The sequence below is a fragment of the Colossoma macropomum genome, unplaced genomic scaffold (assembly GCF_904425465.1).
Source record: "Colossoma macropomum unplaced genomic scaffold, Colossoma_macropomum, whole genome shotgun sequence".
Classification (NCBI taxonomy): Eukaryota; Metazoa; Chordata; class Actinopteri; order Characiformes; family Serrasalmidae; genus Colossoma; species Colossoma macropomum.
The window spans coordinates 17,197,711-17,215,329 of NW_023494796.1; positions in this window are offsets into that span (position 1 = coordinate 17,197,711).

A 17,619-nucleotide genomic window follows, 5' to 3' on the forward strand; every position below is an offset into this window, starting at 1 on the left:
ATCAGAGGTGTCTGTTTTATGGGTGTATAGGTGAATGACATAAATCCAAACCACACTTTAATAGCAATGCAGGCACCGTCTTGTAAACTTGATTCCAAATAACTGTCTAGTTTAGAATGACGCACGTCTTCAGTTGCTGCTAGGAACCGACCAAGCAGTTTGAAACAAGTTAAAGCAATTATTATTCGGTCTGATCAGATTTATATCATTTTCCTCATACTGCAAATGTAGTTGATCAGCGAAGACTTATTAGTTGTCTGAAGTTCATGCAAACTGCAGACCTTATTCATCACCCACCGGCCTCAAACCACATTGAGCTGTTAGGTATGCAATTTATTTCTGTCCATTTTTAGTCAGCATGTCATACAATGTCGGAAGCCACATGAACAAGTGTGTTCAGATTGTAACCCAACATGGTTTGGGGCAAGCACAGTACAGTACTCCAAATTCAGAAACCACCCATCATTTGTTTGATATCCATTAAATACAAGTTATTTTGTCAGTGTTTAGAAAAAAAGAACATACATTTAACAGAAAATGACACAGAATCTTCAAGACCTGAATATAACATTTCAGTATTTAGTGTGACTGTTTCACCTTTATTACAGCTTCCATTCTTTTCAGGAGTTTTCAGAAGCAGTTCAGTCTTAGAAGTTGGTTCTTCAATCCAAGTACGATCCAGGTAATCCCAAACACATTCAGTGATGTTGACCCTGGAGTGGCTATTTTATTGTTCTGAACACCAGCAGCAAATGTTCTTTTTTTCTCAGTGAGGGCTTCTTAACATCTACTCATCCTTTCAGACTCATAGCGCTGAGGTGTCTTTTCACAGTGGAAGGATGTACAGAATCACCTGTTGATTTTTTCTGATCTGAAGCAGTTTGATTTTCTCCTCTCTCTCAGCTTTGCTTTAAGTGCTGTTTATGTGATGGGTTTTGGTGGTCTACCAGGTCTTGCACAGTTGCAATACCTGTTTTTTCTGTATCCTTTAATAATTACTATCCTATAGTAATATCCTTTAAACTATGTTAGCCTCGTAGCTCCAGCACAAAACTAAAGAAGCAAACTTCAGACACTAAACATGTCTTCTCTGATTGACTACATATGAGGAAAGGGATGACTTTTACATTTACCCATGCTCTACCGCTTAAAGTTAATTCATGCTTTTTTCATGTTATGTATTTTTTCTCTATAAGAAAAGGAGGCAACAAACCCTGAGCGAGAAATAGTTGGTACATTAATTTCTCGTGACAGATCAGTCCAGGCTGAACCATTTTTTTTTCCCTGTCAGCATAGTCCACCATGCTTAACTCATAATTCAGTTTCACAAAGCTGTATTAAAAAGTTGACAGATATGGAGAGGCGTTTAATTCCTCGCCTCTTTTCATGACCATTCCAACGCTCCGGTTTTGGACACTGAAGTATAACGTTTGTCTGGAGCCGCTAAAACTTGAAGGAAAAAAGCTTACTTGGACAGAGAGTGTTGTAATAAAAATGCCTGCTCTTTCCACAGATGACAACCAAAGGAATGTCAACGGTTCTTAAGTGATTGGGGAAAAGTCTTAGTACTTTATAGTTGGCAGAGGACACGATGAAGTAGATACTCGCTTCAGATACGATACGAGTTCAAAATGTGTAATCCTGTCAGCCGGCAGTGATTCATAGTCGATGCGAGTTTATTTTTCATTAACAGTGAAAAAATAAGCACCTTGGCGGAGAAAACATTAGAAACAGGCCAACCTTAAAACCATTTACTACACAGTAAATGGACAAGGACTCGCATGCTTACACACATACAGGGGGCCAAGAACGACTTAACGTTTTTGACATACCACCTTAAAGCAAGTGAAATATCCAGCTCACTCACATCTAGTCAGATTTTCCATTAGGAGAGTGAAACCATAAAATACAGATGTACCAATCTAAAATTCAGTATCTGTATAGGGCAAAAACCAGCAGAAAATACAAGTCTTTTTTTGGTGAAAGCGTTTAACTTGCTTGAACCTGCTTTCAGTTTTGGAATCGGCAGGGATATTTTTACACACCTCCAAAGTTCAGTTTTAGATGTTGGTTGCATTTTCTGCCTCTAACCATCCAAATTACCCCAAACACATTCAGTGATGTTGAGGTCTGGACACTGGGGTGGTCAGTCCATTGATCTGAGAACAGCACCAGCAGCTTCTTTGATTGATGTGTCTGTTTCCCTTACTTAGTAAAAGCTTCTTGACAAGTACACTTCCTTTCAGACCCATAGCACTGAGTTGTCGTCTCACAGTGGAAGGATGGACAGAAGCACCTGTGGATTTTTTTCAGATCTGAATCAAGAGTGGAGCTTGATTTTCTCCTCTCTCTCAAAGATGAAAGTTTTAGAGGCTGTTTATCTAGGAACAGTTTTGGAGCTCTACCAGATCTTGCATGGTGCTTAAAGGTTCCATTTTTTGTGCCATACATACGTTGAATAATTTTTTGAACTCCAATTTTGGAAACTCCTGTTTTTTCACTTTTTTCTTTTGACTTTCTACTTTATTTTGCAAGTGGATTATCTTATATCTAATCTCCGCTGCCTGAAAAATGGATAGCTGGTACTTCATGACCATTTTGACTAGGGATTAAATAAATAAAGGGTGGTCTCTGGCTTCTGCACAGTACTGTAATTCGCTGTGCCTTCTCAGTCATTCACTGCAAAGACTACCTGTTCCATTGATACACAAGAAAACGTTAAAGAGTGAGAACAGAACACAACCTGAAGGCTAAAGTGTCCTTTTTGTGACCGTGCGTGCCCTGGTTTGGTCTAGTTGGTGGAAAAATCCAGTCTTCAGGGCTAATCTAGTGTGCCAGGGGAATTACACGGCTTGTGAGCCCTATTTCATGAGACTGCAAAATCATCAATCATGGCTTGTCAAAATAATCAGACAGCCACTTTAGCTCCAACCGCTTCAGCATGCTTCAGCATGGGCAGATGTGATGAAAGCGAGCAGCATTATGCAGTACATTTGACTTGCAATGAAATGTAGAAGGCAGAGGTAGCACTAGCAATAGCACTTAAGATGCATGTTCAGTGGAGAAGGTTACAAACCTCGACAGAGAGCATCAAGCCATTAGTTTGTTTAATGCCTTTTCAGTTTGGAATACAAGTTTTAAACTGGAACTAGCACTGGCACCTTTAGTCTGTGATAATACTTTACTATGTCATATATTGCTGATGCACTGACAAAAGTAGAAGATTGAATTTACTTGATTCAAATGTGTACATCATTTCCACACAAATACAACTTATTACATCAACACAATTATGTTTGGCAGTAATTATGTTGATGTAATATATTTTATTCATGCAGAAATAATGTACACATTTGAATCAAGTAAATTCAGTGTATTACTGTTCTCATTGTGGTTTGACTGTAGAGACGGAAAGCAGTTTGTTCCTGTTGAGTCTGCTGCCGTCTGACACTGGCCTTTCCTCTTCTCATTTTCAGAGCATTGCTTGCTTTTGTGTGGTCATTTTGTTTTATTTTTGTTATTAAATAAATGTCCATTGCATATATGCACTTAAAATTTGACATTATGTATTCATAAGCATACAGTTCTATTCAGATTCTATTGTCAGCGTAACAACTGGAATGAAAAATGATCACTTACCAAATTTAAACATGACTTTAAGAATTTCTTAGTGTTTAGTGTTGTATGTCCCTCATTTACTTTAATGACACTCAAGCCACCATGAACTCCAGTGGAGCTTCACAAAATAAGTCTGACCTTTTTGTACAAAGGCCTTAACATGGCCAGTGTCACAGTTTGCTTTAATTGAAGTAATGACCATAAAAAAGGAATCTTTAATATTTCTTCTTTGTGACTTCCAGAGTGGCCTCCGATTTTTGGACCTCGCTGTGTGTATATAAATATATATACATATATATATATATATATATATATATATATACACATATATATATATATATATATATTATATATATATATATATATATATATATATATATATAGCGCTGCCGTCGGAAGAAAACCTCATATCTCCATTATTGTTATTTTTCAGTTTTTGACATAATTTTAAATGCCTGTTGCCCTTTACATTGTGTGTAAATTTCATGAACAATGGACTAAAATAAATGGCTCAAAACGATATATGTATATATATTGTAGCGACCCACTGTTGGCAGGTGCAGCCATGGAGAACTCTAGAAGTGTGGCCATGCAGACGGCCACGCGCAAAGGTTCATGGTAGGAGCATGGCCTCCTAAAAAGGGACTTATGGTTGTTGTTAATGTTGTTTGTTCTTGTTATGTGTGTTTAGTTATTTTAGTTGTTGTTTAGTTTAGTTGTGCTTAGTTTAGTTGTTCTGTGGGTTTAGTTAGTGTGTTCTGTGATTTCAAATGCCTTCAAAATCAATAAATAAAGATTTTTTGTAAGAAAATATTGTGTGACAAAAATTATTAACTGAAAAATGCAGTTTGTATATGTATTCAACCCCTGTACTGTGGAATCACCAAATTTACACACATGAAAGATTTTGGCCTAACAAGGACACACTTGGCTTGCAGTAGACCACTGTATTCCTGTTTCATTCTGTAGTCCTCGTTATGCCCATATTAGGAACTCCATTTCTCTATGGCCAGAATGAATAGGGGTTTCAAAAAGTCGCTTCTATTGCCTCCTGTGTTAAATAAAAATGTTCAGAACCCGATACGTTTTGTCCTGTGTAAATTTTTCTCCTGAATACCACTGGATCCTCCGAATTACGAAGCTGTAAAGAGCTGTAACTAATACTGCTACATGCGAGCTAAAGCTACAGCGCATCAATTTGATGTCACTAAGCTACACGAAACTAAGGCAGGCTGTGGCGGTGCTCTGATGAGCTACCTTATCAAAATGTTCAAAATGTTCTACTGTAGCGCATAATTACAGGTATACCCATAAATAAAACCTCTGTGTAGGATATTTTGATGGGCTAAAACTCCTTATCAAAAATACTACCTGTGTTAAAACTACGAGGCTGAATTTAGCTTCTTTTTTCACCGCTTCTTGTTTGAATGTTCCTGTTCCACCTTAAATGGTGCAGCAGCTGTGACTAGCTATCGCAAACATTAGCAAAAGAGACAAAATACTGACCTGTCGGTTCTGTGAAACAGAAAAAAACAAGTTATTGTTACTCGGCTGTTAAGCGGAAATAGAGAAACCTCCTCATATCATGCCTACAACCCTCCATGAAGCAGAAGTCAGCTTCTTTTCCGCCGGCTGCTTGTTTGCAATGTCCTCGTTCCACCTTCAATGGCGCAGCACAGTTCAGAACATGACTGCTGCACCACTTAAGATGGAACGGGAAAAGTCAAACAAAAAGCTGGCAAATGTCCTGAGAAAATGTCCTCAGAAAAATGTTACCAGCATTAAAATAAAAATTAGGATATTCTGAGAGCCTCAATCAGTTTATCAGGGGGTGATAACCTGCTTAAGGATGCTGCCAGTCTAATGATGTGAATTCAGTGCGCAGTATCTTTAGCTCGTATGTAGCAATATTCATATTTCAACTCTTTAACGACCTTGTAATTCAGAGGATCCAATGATATTCGAGAGAAGAATGTTCACAGGACAAAATGTATCGGAGAAATGAAGCTTAGACCTGGAGTTCCTAATATGGGCATAAGAACATGGCGCCAACTACAAAATGACGACACGACTACAGTGGTCTATTGGCCTCTATTCACTAGGTCGCTGTGAAAATGAGGACCAAAGAGGTTTCTAATTAATTAGAGGTAACGTCACAGACATGCACAAGGCCACAAAATGCTTTTTGTGTGTTTGGAGGTCCCAGTGAGTGCTGTTGGATCAGTTGTGAAGAAATGGAAGCTGCATAGAGAAGTCTGTCCCTCAAAACTCGGCATCAGGGCAAGAAGGGACTCCATGAGGGAAGCCACCGAGAGGCCAACAATCATTTTGAAGGAGCTACAGAGTTCATTGACTGAAACTGGAGTGAATGTGCACCAAAGATATCCAGAGCTGTGCATATAACTGGCCTTTATGGGAGGGTGGCTAGAAAGAGGCCATAATTAAAGAAAAACCACATCAAAGCACTTCTGGAGTTTTCCAGAAAGCATCAGAATGGACCAGTTAAAATGTGAGATGAGGTTTTGTGGTTAGACAAGAGAAAAACTGAGCTTTTTGGACACAATTCAAAACACTGTGTGGCGCAAACCTAACACTGTCCTTTCCTCAACAAACACCATCCCAACAGTGAAGTATGGGGGTGGCAGCTTTGTGTTGTGGGGACTGGCATTTTGTTAAAATTGAAGGATGGATGGATGTTGCAAAATACAGGGAGATGATGCAAGACAAACCTTCTTTTACCTTTCAGCCAGAGCAACACAGGAGAGGTTGAACATAAAATGGTTAATGTTCTGCAATGGTCTAGTCAAAGTCTAGATCTAAGTCCAGTCACAAATCTGTTGCACTACTGAAAAATGCTGTTATTGCAGCAAAAGATGGTTCTATTAATTTGCTTAAAGAACTTTTTGGTTTGCAATAAAAATACTAGCTGGAACCATCTTCGGGTCATTTATAATCTAGATGAATCTGTTGACTTTAATGGGGTTTGAATACTTGTGCAAGGTGCTGTATATCAACTAAAGAAGCAAACTTCAGACAACAAGCACATCTTAGTTGATCTACATTTCGGGTGAAGGGGAAAACCGGACGTTTGATTATTCGCCAAACTATTCCTTTGAGCTTGTAGAGTAAAATGTGGCCATTTCATTGCAACTGCGCTCGCATGAACACAGTCTTGGCTGTATCGGGATTTCAAACTGATTAATTGATGGTCGTCCAAAACTCAAAACCTCTAGTCTCCAGCTCAACCCTAACAGCAACAAAAACCCATAACAGCAGAACACATCTTGAAATGATAAAATTAACATGGCACAATGATGAATGTGTCGTGTTTGCCTGCCTGCGAGTGTATTTATGTATTGATAGTATCGTGCTTTTCTTGCCTAATGTTTAAAGATGTAAAGACGGGGTAAAGCTGAGTATGTGTGAATGTGCTGGGCTTGACTGAATGTCTGTTTTGGCTCATGTAGCGCCAGGTCGTTCAGCCAATGTGTGCAAAGCCTTTTCCGCCCCTGGGTGCACTCCTGCGGATACCAGGCTTTATTTACTCACAAAGCCACTCTCCGGAATGCCCCGGGTCACCGCGGGTCACTTGACAACAGGGTGGATGTCACTGCCGAGTGAAAGATCGTATTTCACAACACTAGCTGTCAAAAAAATGAAGGTGTTACGGACAGATAATAAGAGAGCAGTTACACGACATTTTCACCATTTTTCACAGCAGTCTGAGCGATATTTCTTGAGATTTTAGACTTTTTTTGTTTATTGATTACTGAGTTATGTGTGACAGAATTCACACTTATATAATAATTAATGTAATAGTGTGGTCCTTCACTCAGCGGGGTTAGTTAACAGTGTTATGTTTAAGCCATCTAAAGTGAACAATGAGAGAAACCCGTATCCCCCAATAGAAGTGTAAAGCTGCTATTGCTTTTTAATTAAAAACTTACTATTACTTACTATTGTTATCAATTAAATTCAGTTTTGCGGCAGTTTGTTTAGATTTGATTTATTTGCTTGGAATTTTGACTTAGAATCTCAAAAATAATTACTCATTTTCTTAAATTTTGACTTAGTATGTCAAAATAATACTTATTTTCTTGAACATTTCACTTTATCTTGGAATCATGACTTAATTTCTCACAATATTTACATCTCAAAATAATTAATTTTCACAAAATATTGTTAGCATTTTTAAATAATGGCTGGTTTTCTTGAGATTTTGAGATACTGTGTTGAAATAACGAGAATTAAATGTCAAGAAAGTAAAAATTATTTCAGGCTAAGAAGTCATTATTATGAGATACTAGTTTGACATAGTCAAAGTCATATTTAGCATAGTAAGTCAGTATTTTCAGAAACTAAATAAATGTCATTATTCTAACCTAGTGAATCATAAGTCATTTTAGTCAGTGTACATTATTATTTTAAAATGTTACATCATTATTTTAAAAATATGTCAAGCTATCGAGATACTAAGTCAGTATTTCGAGACAAGAAGTGATTATTTTGGAATATGCTTCTTACTTTTTTTAAAAGCATAATTATATATATACACATATGAAACAGCATGGTCCTGAAAAAACATCATGTACCACTGCTAACTGAATCAAAGAGGAGGAAGAATGATTAAATACATCTGCCTTTTCTGCATGTCTGTTCTTCTTTTCATTTCCTCTGAAAGATGTATAAATATAAACTTTTTTTCAGGGAAACACTTTTGGGATACAGCAGGATTTTCTTTCCCTGACAAGTGAGGGCAACAGTGAAACAGTTGCCAATGTATTGGAAACCCTTTAAAAATACATCTGTGAAAGTGCAGGAGATTAAAGGAGATTAAACTGTTTTTTTAATACCATTGTTAGGATATACACAAAGTCATTCATAGTGGTTTGATGCATTTCTTTGTAGTGTTGATATAGGAACCAGAAGTCACACTGTCACAACACAAACATAGTCATTTTATTTATTATACAAAACTACTAGTAAGCCTACACAGATCTTCTGAGCTTCTTTATATGATGCTGATGATGGTAAAATAGCCTTCAGTGCCCTCATTTTTATGCCAAAACCTTACTCACACCCCACCTATACTTAAAACATGGCTCAGAGAAGTCACAAATATGCTGCATACTGAGAGGCTCAGATATAAGCTATCTGGTAATCTTACTTTTTTTTTAATTTATCTATCTATCTATCTATCTATCTATCTATCTATCTATCTATCTATCTATCTGTCTGTCTATATGTCTGTCTATATGTCTGTTTATCTGTCTTCTCTGTCTGTCGCTACCTTTCTTATTCTCTACTTCTATTTTATGCTTTTCTTTTCTTCTTTTCGCCATTACATTGTATTGAGGCTACAGTATCACTGTTAACATTCTGGGAGCATGTAATATATCTACAATTTCTATAAACAAATGTATCCAAATAAAAAAAAAAACGTACCTCACAAATATCAACAAAGTCTCAGACATCAGGCAGCGTATCCATAATTTCATATAATAACTTTCTGTGAGGGAGCTTTTAGAGGTGGGTGTCTGGTTCTTGTCACCACCACTGTGAACAGTTCTCACTGAGTAAGTTTCTCTAGATCACAGCATTTCACACTAAACAGCACTGAATGACTCTGTTTCCATCTTTATGACTGAATTATGCAGAAATGTAAGAAAAGACTTTGGAATTCCCTTTCAAGATTTTGTTATTTGTTTCAAGAGAAACAACTATTGGCGAGTACTGAGAGGGGTCTTCTTCCAAATGGTCATGTAAAGGTCAAACACACAATCAAATGCTCGTTCATTAACTCACAACTGCACTGATGTCTGTAACAATGTCATAAACCTCTAAAGCCCTCCCTCATTCAACGCCCCCAGGCTTTAGTCTGAGCTTATCTCCACAGAGATGCACAGGTGAAAGGTCATGGTCATTTAGGAGTGTCTTTGTGGCATGGTTTTTACGTACTGGGTTCACGTAGGAAGCCCATAGTTTAGTGGCAAGAAATGTAAAACCTTTTAGAGAGAGGGAAAGTAAGTCCACATCTTCTTTTATCCAAACCTGAACAAATTTATCCATTAAATTTAGCACTTGAGGAGACTTAGCACCATTTTTAATGAATTAATGTTTGACTGGCATTATTTTCTTGCTTACTGATATATGTAGGAACAGTGTTGTCTATTAGAATTAAACTAAACTACTTGATTCCTGCAAATTAGGAAATTAGGAGTACTGGGTGCTGTGGAAAAAACCTTCAGTGACGCACACCGTATGGAACTCTTTTCTAGTAAATAGCTAATAGAACTGCAACTGGGAACTGTAAGAGAAAACTCAGTGAGCTAAAATGTGGAATATATTCTTTTTCCAACTGTTTAGTCATCTTAAAATCGTCAAAAGCTGCTGAACACTCAGAAACGTCCAGTTCATGGGGAAGGGAAGAGTCTGCTTATGAGGAGTAATTACAGTCGGTTTCTGTTGCTTTCGCAAGCTATGCTAACATCTCATGCTGATTCACATATTAATGGGGTGCTTGGGGTTGGGTGACTAGTATCTGCATTTTATGTTGATAAAATTTTAGCTACATGCATTTACACTTGGTAGTCAAATGTGTCTCCAGTTAGTCGGACTGAAATCCGATTGCTGTTTGGGATGGAAAATGCAAATCCACTCGTCATGTGGCAACCAATTACCAGTTTTTTATCCATTCAACCTCTTCTTCTGCAGTTTGTTTTGCACACTAGTGTCTGTCCATGTTGCTTTTAAGCATTTCGTTTCATCCAGTCCCCAACCATGTGCGTCCTCCATGATTGTCTTCCTTGCAGACACAGATCATGTGCCCAGTGATGTACTGCATGAGGAAGAGTTTCGGTTGCACTGGAAGGAATTTTGGTTGTCGAATGTGTCTTGGAGCGACGGATGCATTGACACTGACATAACCTGTGGCCCAGATGTGTCTCAGACCACCTCCCTAAGTGGTTTGAGCGATCATTCTTTGTTTTAAACGTGTCTTGGTGCATTTACGCTTGCATTTTTGTGTGGCTTGGTCTAATCCAGATATAATCCTTATACTCTAGACGCATGAAGTGATAAGGTGTAAATGGGATCTTTGACTTTCTGGCCTTCAGTTACATTAATACGTTCGAAATGTGACTGTATTCCCAATACACAGGGTAGAGGACTGACACAACACACACACACATTTTCTAAGCCGCTTCACCTTCCAGGTCGCGGGGGGGGGAGCTGGACCTATCCCGGCGGTCATCGGACAGAAGGCAGGAAACACCCTGGATAGGTCGCCAGTCCATCGTAGGGCCCTGACACAATAAAGTTAATTAGGATTAGTTAGTATTAATTAGAACTGTATTCATATGTTCTGTTCCTTTCCTTTTTACTAGGTTAGAGCAGAAATAAGTGGTACAATGCTTTTACCTGTTGTGAAAAATCACCATATAATGGGTAAAGGTCATGTTTATGCCACCAGAATCAATGTAACTCCCCTTCATTTATCTTAGTTTCAAATCTAAAACTGAAGTTATTCACTTCAGCATCTTTTATTTTACTATCACGTTGGCAAGCTTGGAGTTTCTCAGCTACAATTTAGTTAGTTTTTTAATTAAAAATGCATAGAAAAGGTTTTCTCTGGGTTGGTACTACTTCAGGTATTTTAAAGGTCTAACCACAAAACCTCTTTTCCACAAGCATTTTGTTTCTGCAAACATTTGAGTAGTAGGATTGGGAGCTAGCATTCTTGTTAAAGAGGTAATTACCTACCACTGTGAAAAATCACCATTTAATGGCTAATGGTCATATTTACAGTTAATGCCAGCAGAGTCAACTTGTCTCCCTCTTCATTTAGCATGAAAGAATGAGAATGGCACTTTGATGCAAGAACATAAAAGCGAACAGGCGCTTTTGCTCTCCGCTGGCGAGACTTGACTCTCTACAAAGGCCGTCTGCGGCTCGTGAGGAGGGGGACTGGGCTGATGCTTGACTGGTTTGATCCCTCAAAGGCCTCCCATTGGGCTATCGCCTGGGCCCCAACCCAAGAAAACATGCATTCTCTAATTGGTTATGACAGTGGCCCGACCTGTGAATCTCAATAAAAAACTGTAATAGGAAAGATGGTGTGAGAGAGTGGTCAAGCGACAGAAAGAGAGAGAGAGGTTAGTAGGCTACAGATGTTGCAGCTGCAAGCTGGCTCTCATTTTCTCCCAAGGAAGCTAATGAGAAACTGCTGGAGGCCATGTTTGCCCCATGTACATAAAGAACAAAGAACTGATCTGGGACCAGCTCTTAAACCAGTTTTTTTATATTAATTGCTAGAGGGTATAAAATAGAACTGACCTGAAAACAACATTTACGGGAAATCTCTTACTCAATCAGTGAATGGATGAATGGAATACATAGAGAAGGCTGAGTTACCTGACACACATTGAAAATGAAGGAAAAAATGTAATGCAACAAGGTTTTATTACAAATTATTTTGCACAATTTCTGTTGATCTGTCAATGTAAAGGACAGCTGGTGTTCTCATGCTTTAAAAACCTTACAAGATTTGATATAACAGTGATGATTTGTCCCATTAAACCCACAATAACAATCCCTTTAACTCCACAAGCTAATTATACTTAGCATGTTACTCTACAAGCTAATTATACTTAGCAGTTAGACTTAGCACGGCCGTAGGGCATTACGTCAAGTGCAGCTATTGGGTTATGTTTTCTGGGAAACAAATGACTAAACATCGCCCAAGTCTAACATTACAGTTGTGTATATTAATGAGAAATGCGAGTTTTTGCCAATGCTAATTTTTCCATATGCCATCCATTATGAAGTTCTCAGTGAAATGACTGTGAATGACGCAACTGTTCAAGGCTGTGAAGCCTCAACAGACACATCAACAATGTTACAATCCATCCAACACACAGGGGCACACAGAGGACGCAGATCTCCCGGAGAGTAACACTTCCTGGTCAAAAGTGTCTGATTGCTATGGAGACCACGAGTTATCACTTTACAGAGAGAACCAACCGTTTAACTGGCCATTTTGCCACAGGACCCGTACGAGCGGGAAAGCCAAGAGCTAACCTGCATTTAATGGGTCCTTTGAACTTCTGACCTTTACGGTGTCTCGGCAGCAGCCTGAGGGGAATTGCTCTACAAAAGAAATGAGGAGAGATTAGGAACTAAGGCAGTAAACAATGAAGATTCTGACTAACCACTGAACAGCTGGCAGTTCCCTGAGCTCCACAGCCATTAAACAGTCATGGAAGATTAAGCCATTGTAAGCCATTTTAAGAATAAAGTAACTAGACTTAAACTGACTTAAAATGATGCCTAGGCCAAAATTGGCTAAATCAAAAGTTGCTAATCTAATCTAATGTTCCTCCAAAAAGTAGTCAGTCAGCCAAAACATGTTTGGTGTCTGAAATTGGCTTAGTTTTGCACTGGAGCTATGAGGCTAATGTTGCTAACATCACAACAGTTAGCATGGGGCAGATTGGTAGCTAAAAACTAATGGAAGCTGATATATAGAGCTATGTCCATCGCATCACACGTTCTCCTTTTAAATAGATTCGCTTATGTGGCTGCTGTCTTCAATTAAAATGGACAAATGTACTGACAAAATTCAAGAAAGATGGCTGCTACTACTGTTTTTAGCTATGCAGTGTACAAGTTGTTAAAAGCTGGACAAAAGTCTGCCACATAGCTAAAAAAACAGTGGTAACATTCATCTTTAAGCCTGAAATACTTTTTTATAGATAGCAGTATGCCGTACAGTGTCAGAAGCCACATTAGCAAATCTGTTAGACGTAACAACACGATATGATTTGAAGCAAGTATGTGATGTTTTAAGCATGTGTTTAGCACAATGCTAATGAGTGAAGCATAAACGTCTGTTGTTAGCAACATTAGCCTTGCAGCTCCAGTACAAAACTAAAGAAGGACACTTGGTTTGACTTGGTTTATCCACTGCATGGGGAAAATTGTCTAAACTTGATTTTTGATTGAAAGTTTCCCTTGAAAATGTAAAATAAAAGTAGCCCACTTCTGGAAAAAAGTCTGGCAAAAGTTAACAAAGGTTTCATCAGCCATGCATGATGTGGCATTTTGATTGAGAGTGTACCCTTTTCCCATATAATGTCTTTTTAATCTTGACTTGTCAATTCAGTGCTGCTGAATTGCTGAGAAAGAACAGTCTTATTTCATAATGACTGGAAAAGGTCTATGACAAATTAGTGGCTCTAGGTGGTTATTACCGCAATCATTCACGTGAAGGGTGTTTATATAGAGCAGTCACAGCTCTGTAAGCGTTACATAGACCACTACATTAAGGTGTGCCTGCGTCATGCACATTTTCCCGACAATATAATTGTCATAACGTTGAAAATTTAATAAGCAGCTGTCTAAAATGATGCCATTCCAGCCTTGTGAGCTGGCTTCCCACTCACTGTAAAAAAAAGAAAAAGGATATGAAAATGTGCGAGGGCAAGTTCCAAGTTCAACAGTGAAATATTTTATCGCAGGTAGCGGACAATAAAACACCTCATTTGAGGGGGCAGGCTAACGCTAAGCTACTCATTAGCATTGAGGAACTGTTTCTTTCCTTGCTGTCTTGCCAAGGGCCTCTGGTGATTCATATAAGTTAGATCTTGTTTTATGACAAGACTAAAAATCCCCAAATTACACATAACTCCCCCCAGACGTGCACACGTTCTGAAATCCCCAATATAAATCCATAATTAAACACAGACTTAATTCAGCAACCTTAGCTATAGGTCTCTTTTATTTCAATGAAATGCACTTAAGCTTCAAGCAAGTTACACTGATGCATTCAAACATTTTGACAGGATGAGTGGAGTTTTGAAATACAGGCCTCAGATTCTGACTTACTGTAATGTTTTCTACACAAATGCTTGATGTCCGTTTAAATTATAGTTTATGTTTGGATTGGCTGAACAGTCAAGTTTTAGATTTTATATCCCAGCTGAACATTTTTTTTTACCATGAATTGACAAAGGAAATTAGAAGTAACAGTATATAATGGGATCAACATAAAATGTAATAATATAGCATATGTATTGTTTCTTTGTACACTGTACATATACTAATAAATTCCACTGATCTTTTAAAATTTTGGCATAATTTATTTGTTAGGGTGTAAACAAAGTTATTCAGAGTGGTTTGGTGTGAAATGCTCCTTTCTAGAGAAACTTGCCAAGTCAGAATTGTTCACAGAGGTAGTGATAGGAACCAGACGTCCATTGAACAATGCCTAAGACATTGTTTTAGGGTAGATTTGAGATAAACACATTCATGGTGGAGAGACACATGCAGGGCGTTGTAAGTCAAAACAGTACTTCTTTTTCCAGATTTTACACTATTTTACCATCATCAACATTAAATATAAAAACTCAGAAGACACATGTAGGTTCGCTGCTAGTTTTGGACAGTAAATAAAATGTCCATTGGTGTTGTAGACATTATGTCCCTTAATTTATATCATCACCACTGTAAAGAAATCTAAGTTTCTCTACAGTGAACCACCCTGAATGACTTTGTTTACATTTCAGTGATTAATTTATGCAGAAACGTAGAAAAGAGTTCCCCTTTAATAATTTCACATTACTGTTTGTAGCGTTATTAAGCGAGTAGCTTGACCAAACACACTAATGTGGCTAACAATGAATAAAAACTAGATACTATCAGTGAGAATGATGTAATTTGCATAATGCTTATTGGTGGCTATTTGCTTTCTTTCTCAGTAATGAAGGAACTTTAACTGTTCCTTTGTTTAGCATGTTCACATGTACTGTAAGGCAAGGCAAGTCAAGTTTATTTGTACAGCATTTGGAAAAACTGTCATTACTGTATGCAACATTACTTTATGTGCAAAATGTTTGAAAGAGGATTTTTTTTTAAATTGGAATCTAAATCTCTGACCTCACAGTGATTTGTGATGGTTTTTACACAATAATTCAATGCATCATTTAATCTTAAAATTCACCACAATTCGATTCTATAATGATTCTTTAAACAGTATTTCAATGCAAGTGAATATTTATTAAATGTTATTATAATTGTTAATAACATTCCAGATAGAAGTGAGTGGAGGTATTTTTATACCCCTGTTAGAACTCCATTAGTGTGAAACGGCCTAGCAGTGACCAGGACAGCACACAGTTGAAAGGTCCTGGGGCGTTTTGTGGTTTAGAGGTAAGGTTCTCGCGTCTGGACTCGCACGTGCTTTAGATAAATGAATGAGTGATGAGTGGATAGTCCTCTAGCTGACCCTGTTTTAGGGAGAAAAACAAGACTGATTGTGTTTTGGGCCATCTCCTGTAGTGCACGCTGGGATAAATGAATAGTACAGAACTCACGCTTAATCCGGGAAGTGACCGGGAAAGAGTTTGCTTGTTCTCTATCTCTGTCACACAGACACACAAAAGCACAAAGCATATTTTCCCTAAATGATGATAAATTACACTGACAAAGGAAGTTCTTTACATCCAAGACTGATGTTACACAATGAACTAAACTGAAAAAATGTGTGCACATGCATGTGAAATATTACCTGTGATGGGCAATGTAAAAACCTAAATTCCAAAAAAAAAAATGGGAGAGTGTGTCAAATGCAAATACTGCGACATGCTCCATGCTCCCGAGTGGTGCTACCTTCTAAGCGATGGCCCTTATCATCAGGAGAGTGTGAGTTTGATCCCTGGTGATGCTACACAACCTGGATAAATATCTATGTGTAAAGGGCAAGGCAGAAAACCAGAACTGAATCTCTATGAACTTCGACAGCACTGCATTAAAAACTGGCATGCTTCTGTGAGCTTTAACAAACAATTGTCAATAGACACATCTATTGCTATGTCCACAATTGCAAGTTAAGACTGTACTATGCACAGAGAAAGCCTTATGTCAACAACATCCAGACACGCCGCCAACTTCTCTGGGCTCAAGATCATCTGAAATGGACTGATGCACAGTGGAAACATGTATTGTGGTCTGACGGGTCAATCTTTCAGATTCTTTTTGGAAATAATGGACGTTGTGATCTCAGGGCCAAACAAGAAAAGGACCATCCCAATTGTTACCAGCGTAAAATTCAAAAGCCAGCGTCTGTCATGGTATGGGGGTATTAATGGCTAACTTGAACATCATTTATTATGAAAGGGGTCATCTCCTACATTTATTTGTACTTTATTTCCCCATTTGTGTGGCTTTATGTACCAAAAACACTGATGATTTTCAACATATCTTTATCCATAAAAAATAAATCACACCATGTTAAATATCTTTGCACCTTATTCCACTACCTCATGCTCAGAAATGAGTGCTGTGTCGGCGCTGCACTGTCCTGTCTGTTTGCTATGTCTAATGTCTGTTTTAATTATCGTTTATTGCATTGTTTTTAGTTTAATGTTTTGCACACTTATGTCTGCACGTTTACACTTTGTACTGTCTATTTTGTTCCATGCTGCACCTTGTTCCTGGAGGAATGTAATTTCGCTCCACTGTGTACTTGGGATGGAATGACAGTAAAAGCCTCTTGACTTGACTTAACTGGCTCTTTTGTTACTGTGCCTTTAAGATCCAAAATATGTAAATGACCTGTTCAGATTGGCTGTCCTGTATTGCACCTTATTCAAAAAGCAGCCAGGACAGAAACATTTTTTATAGCATCAGCATGAAGGAGTAGGGCTAAGGTAATGCAGGCCAAACTGATGTAAATGCAGGTGGATGTATAATGACATTGAGAATTATTTGCCCCTCCTGATTTCCTCTATTTTTGTGTATTTGTCTGACTAAATGGTTTCAGATCCTCATACAACATGCAATGTAAGACAAGGAGAAAATGAGGAAACACAGTTTTTAAACCATACACCTATATAGGGGTGTGCATTTTGACAATTTATCATGATAAATTATCTCATGATATACTTTTCTGAGCATATTGAGGATATTGTCAGTACTTACAGAGCACTGACTAACTACGTTTCA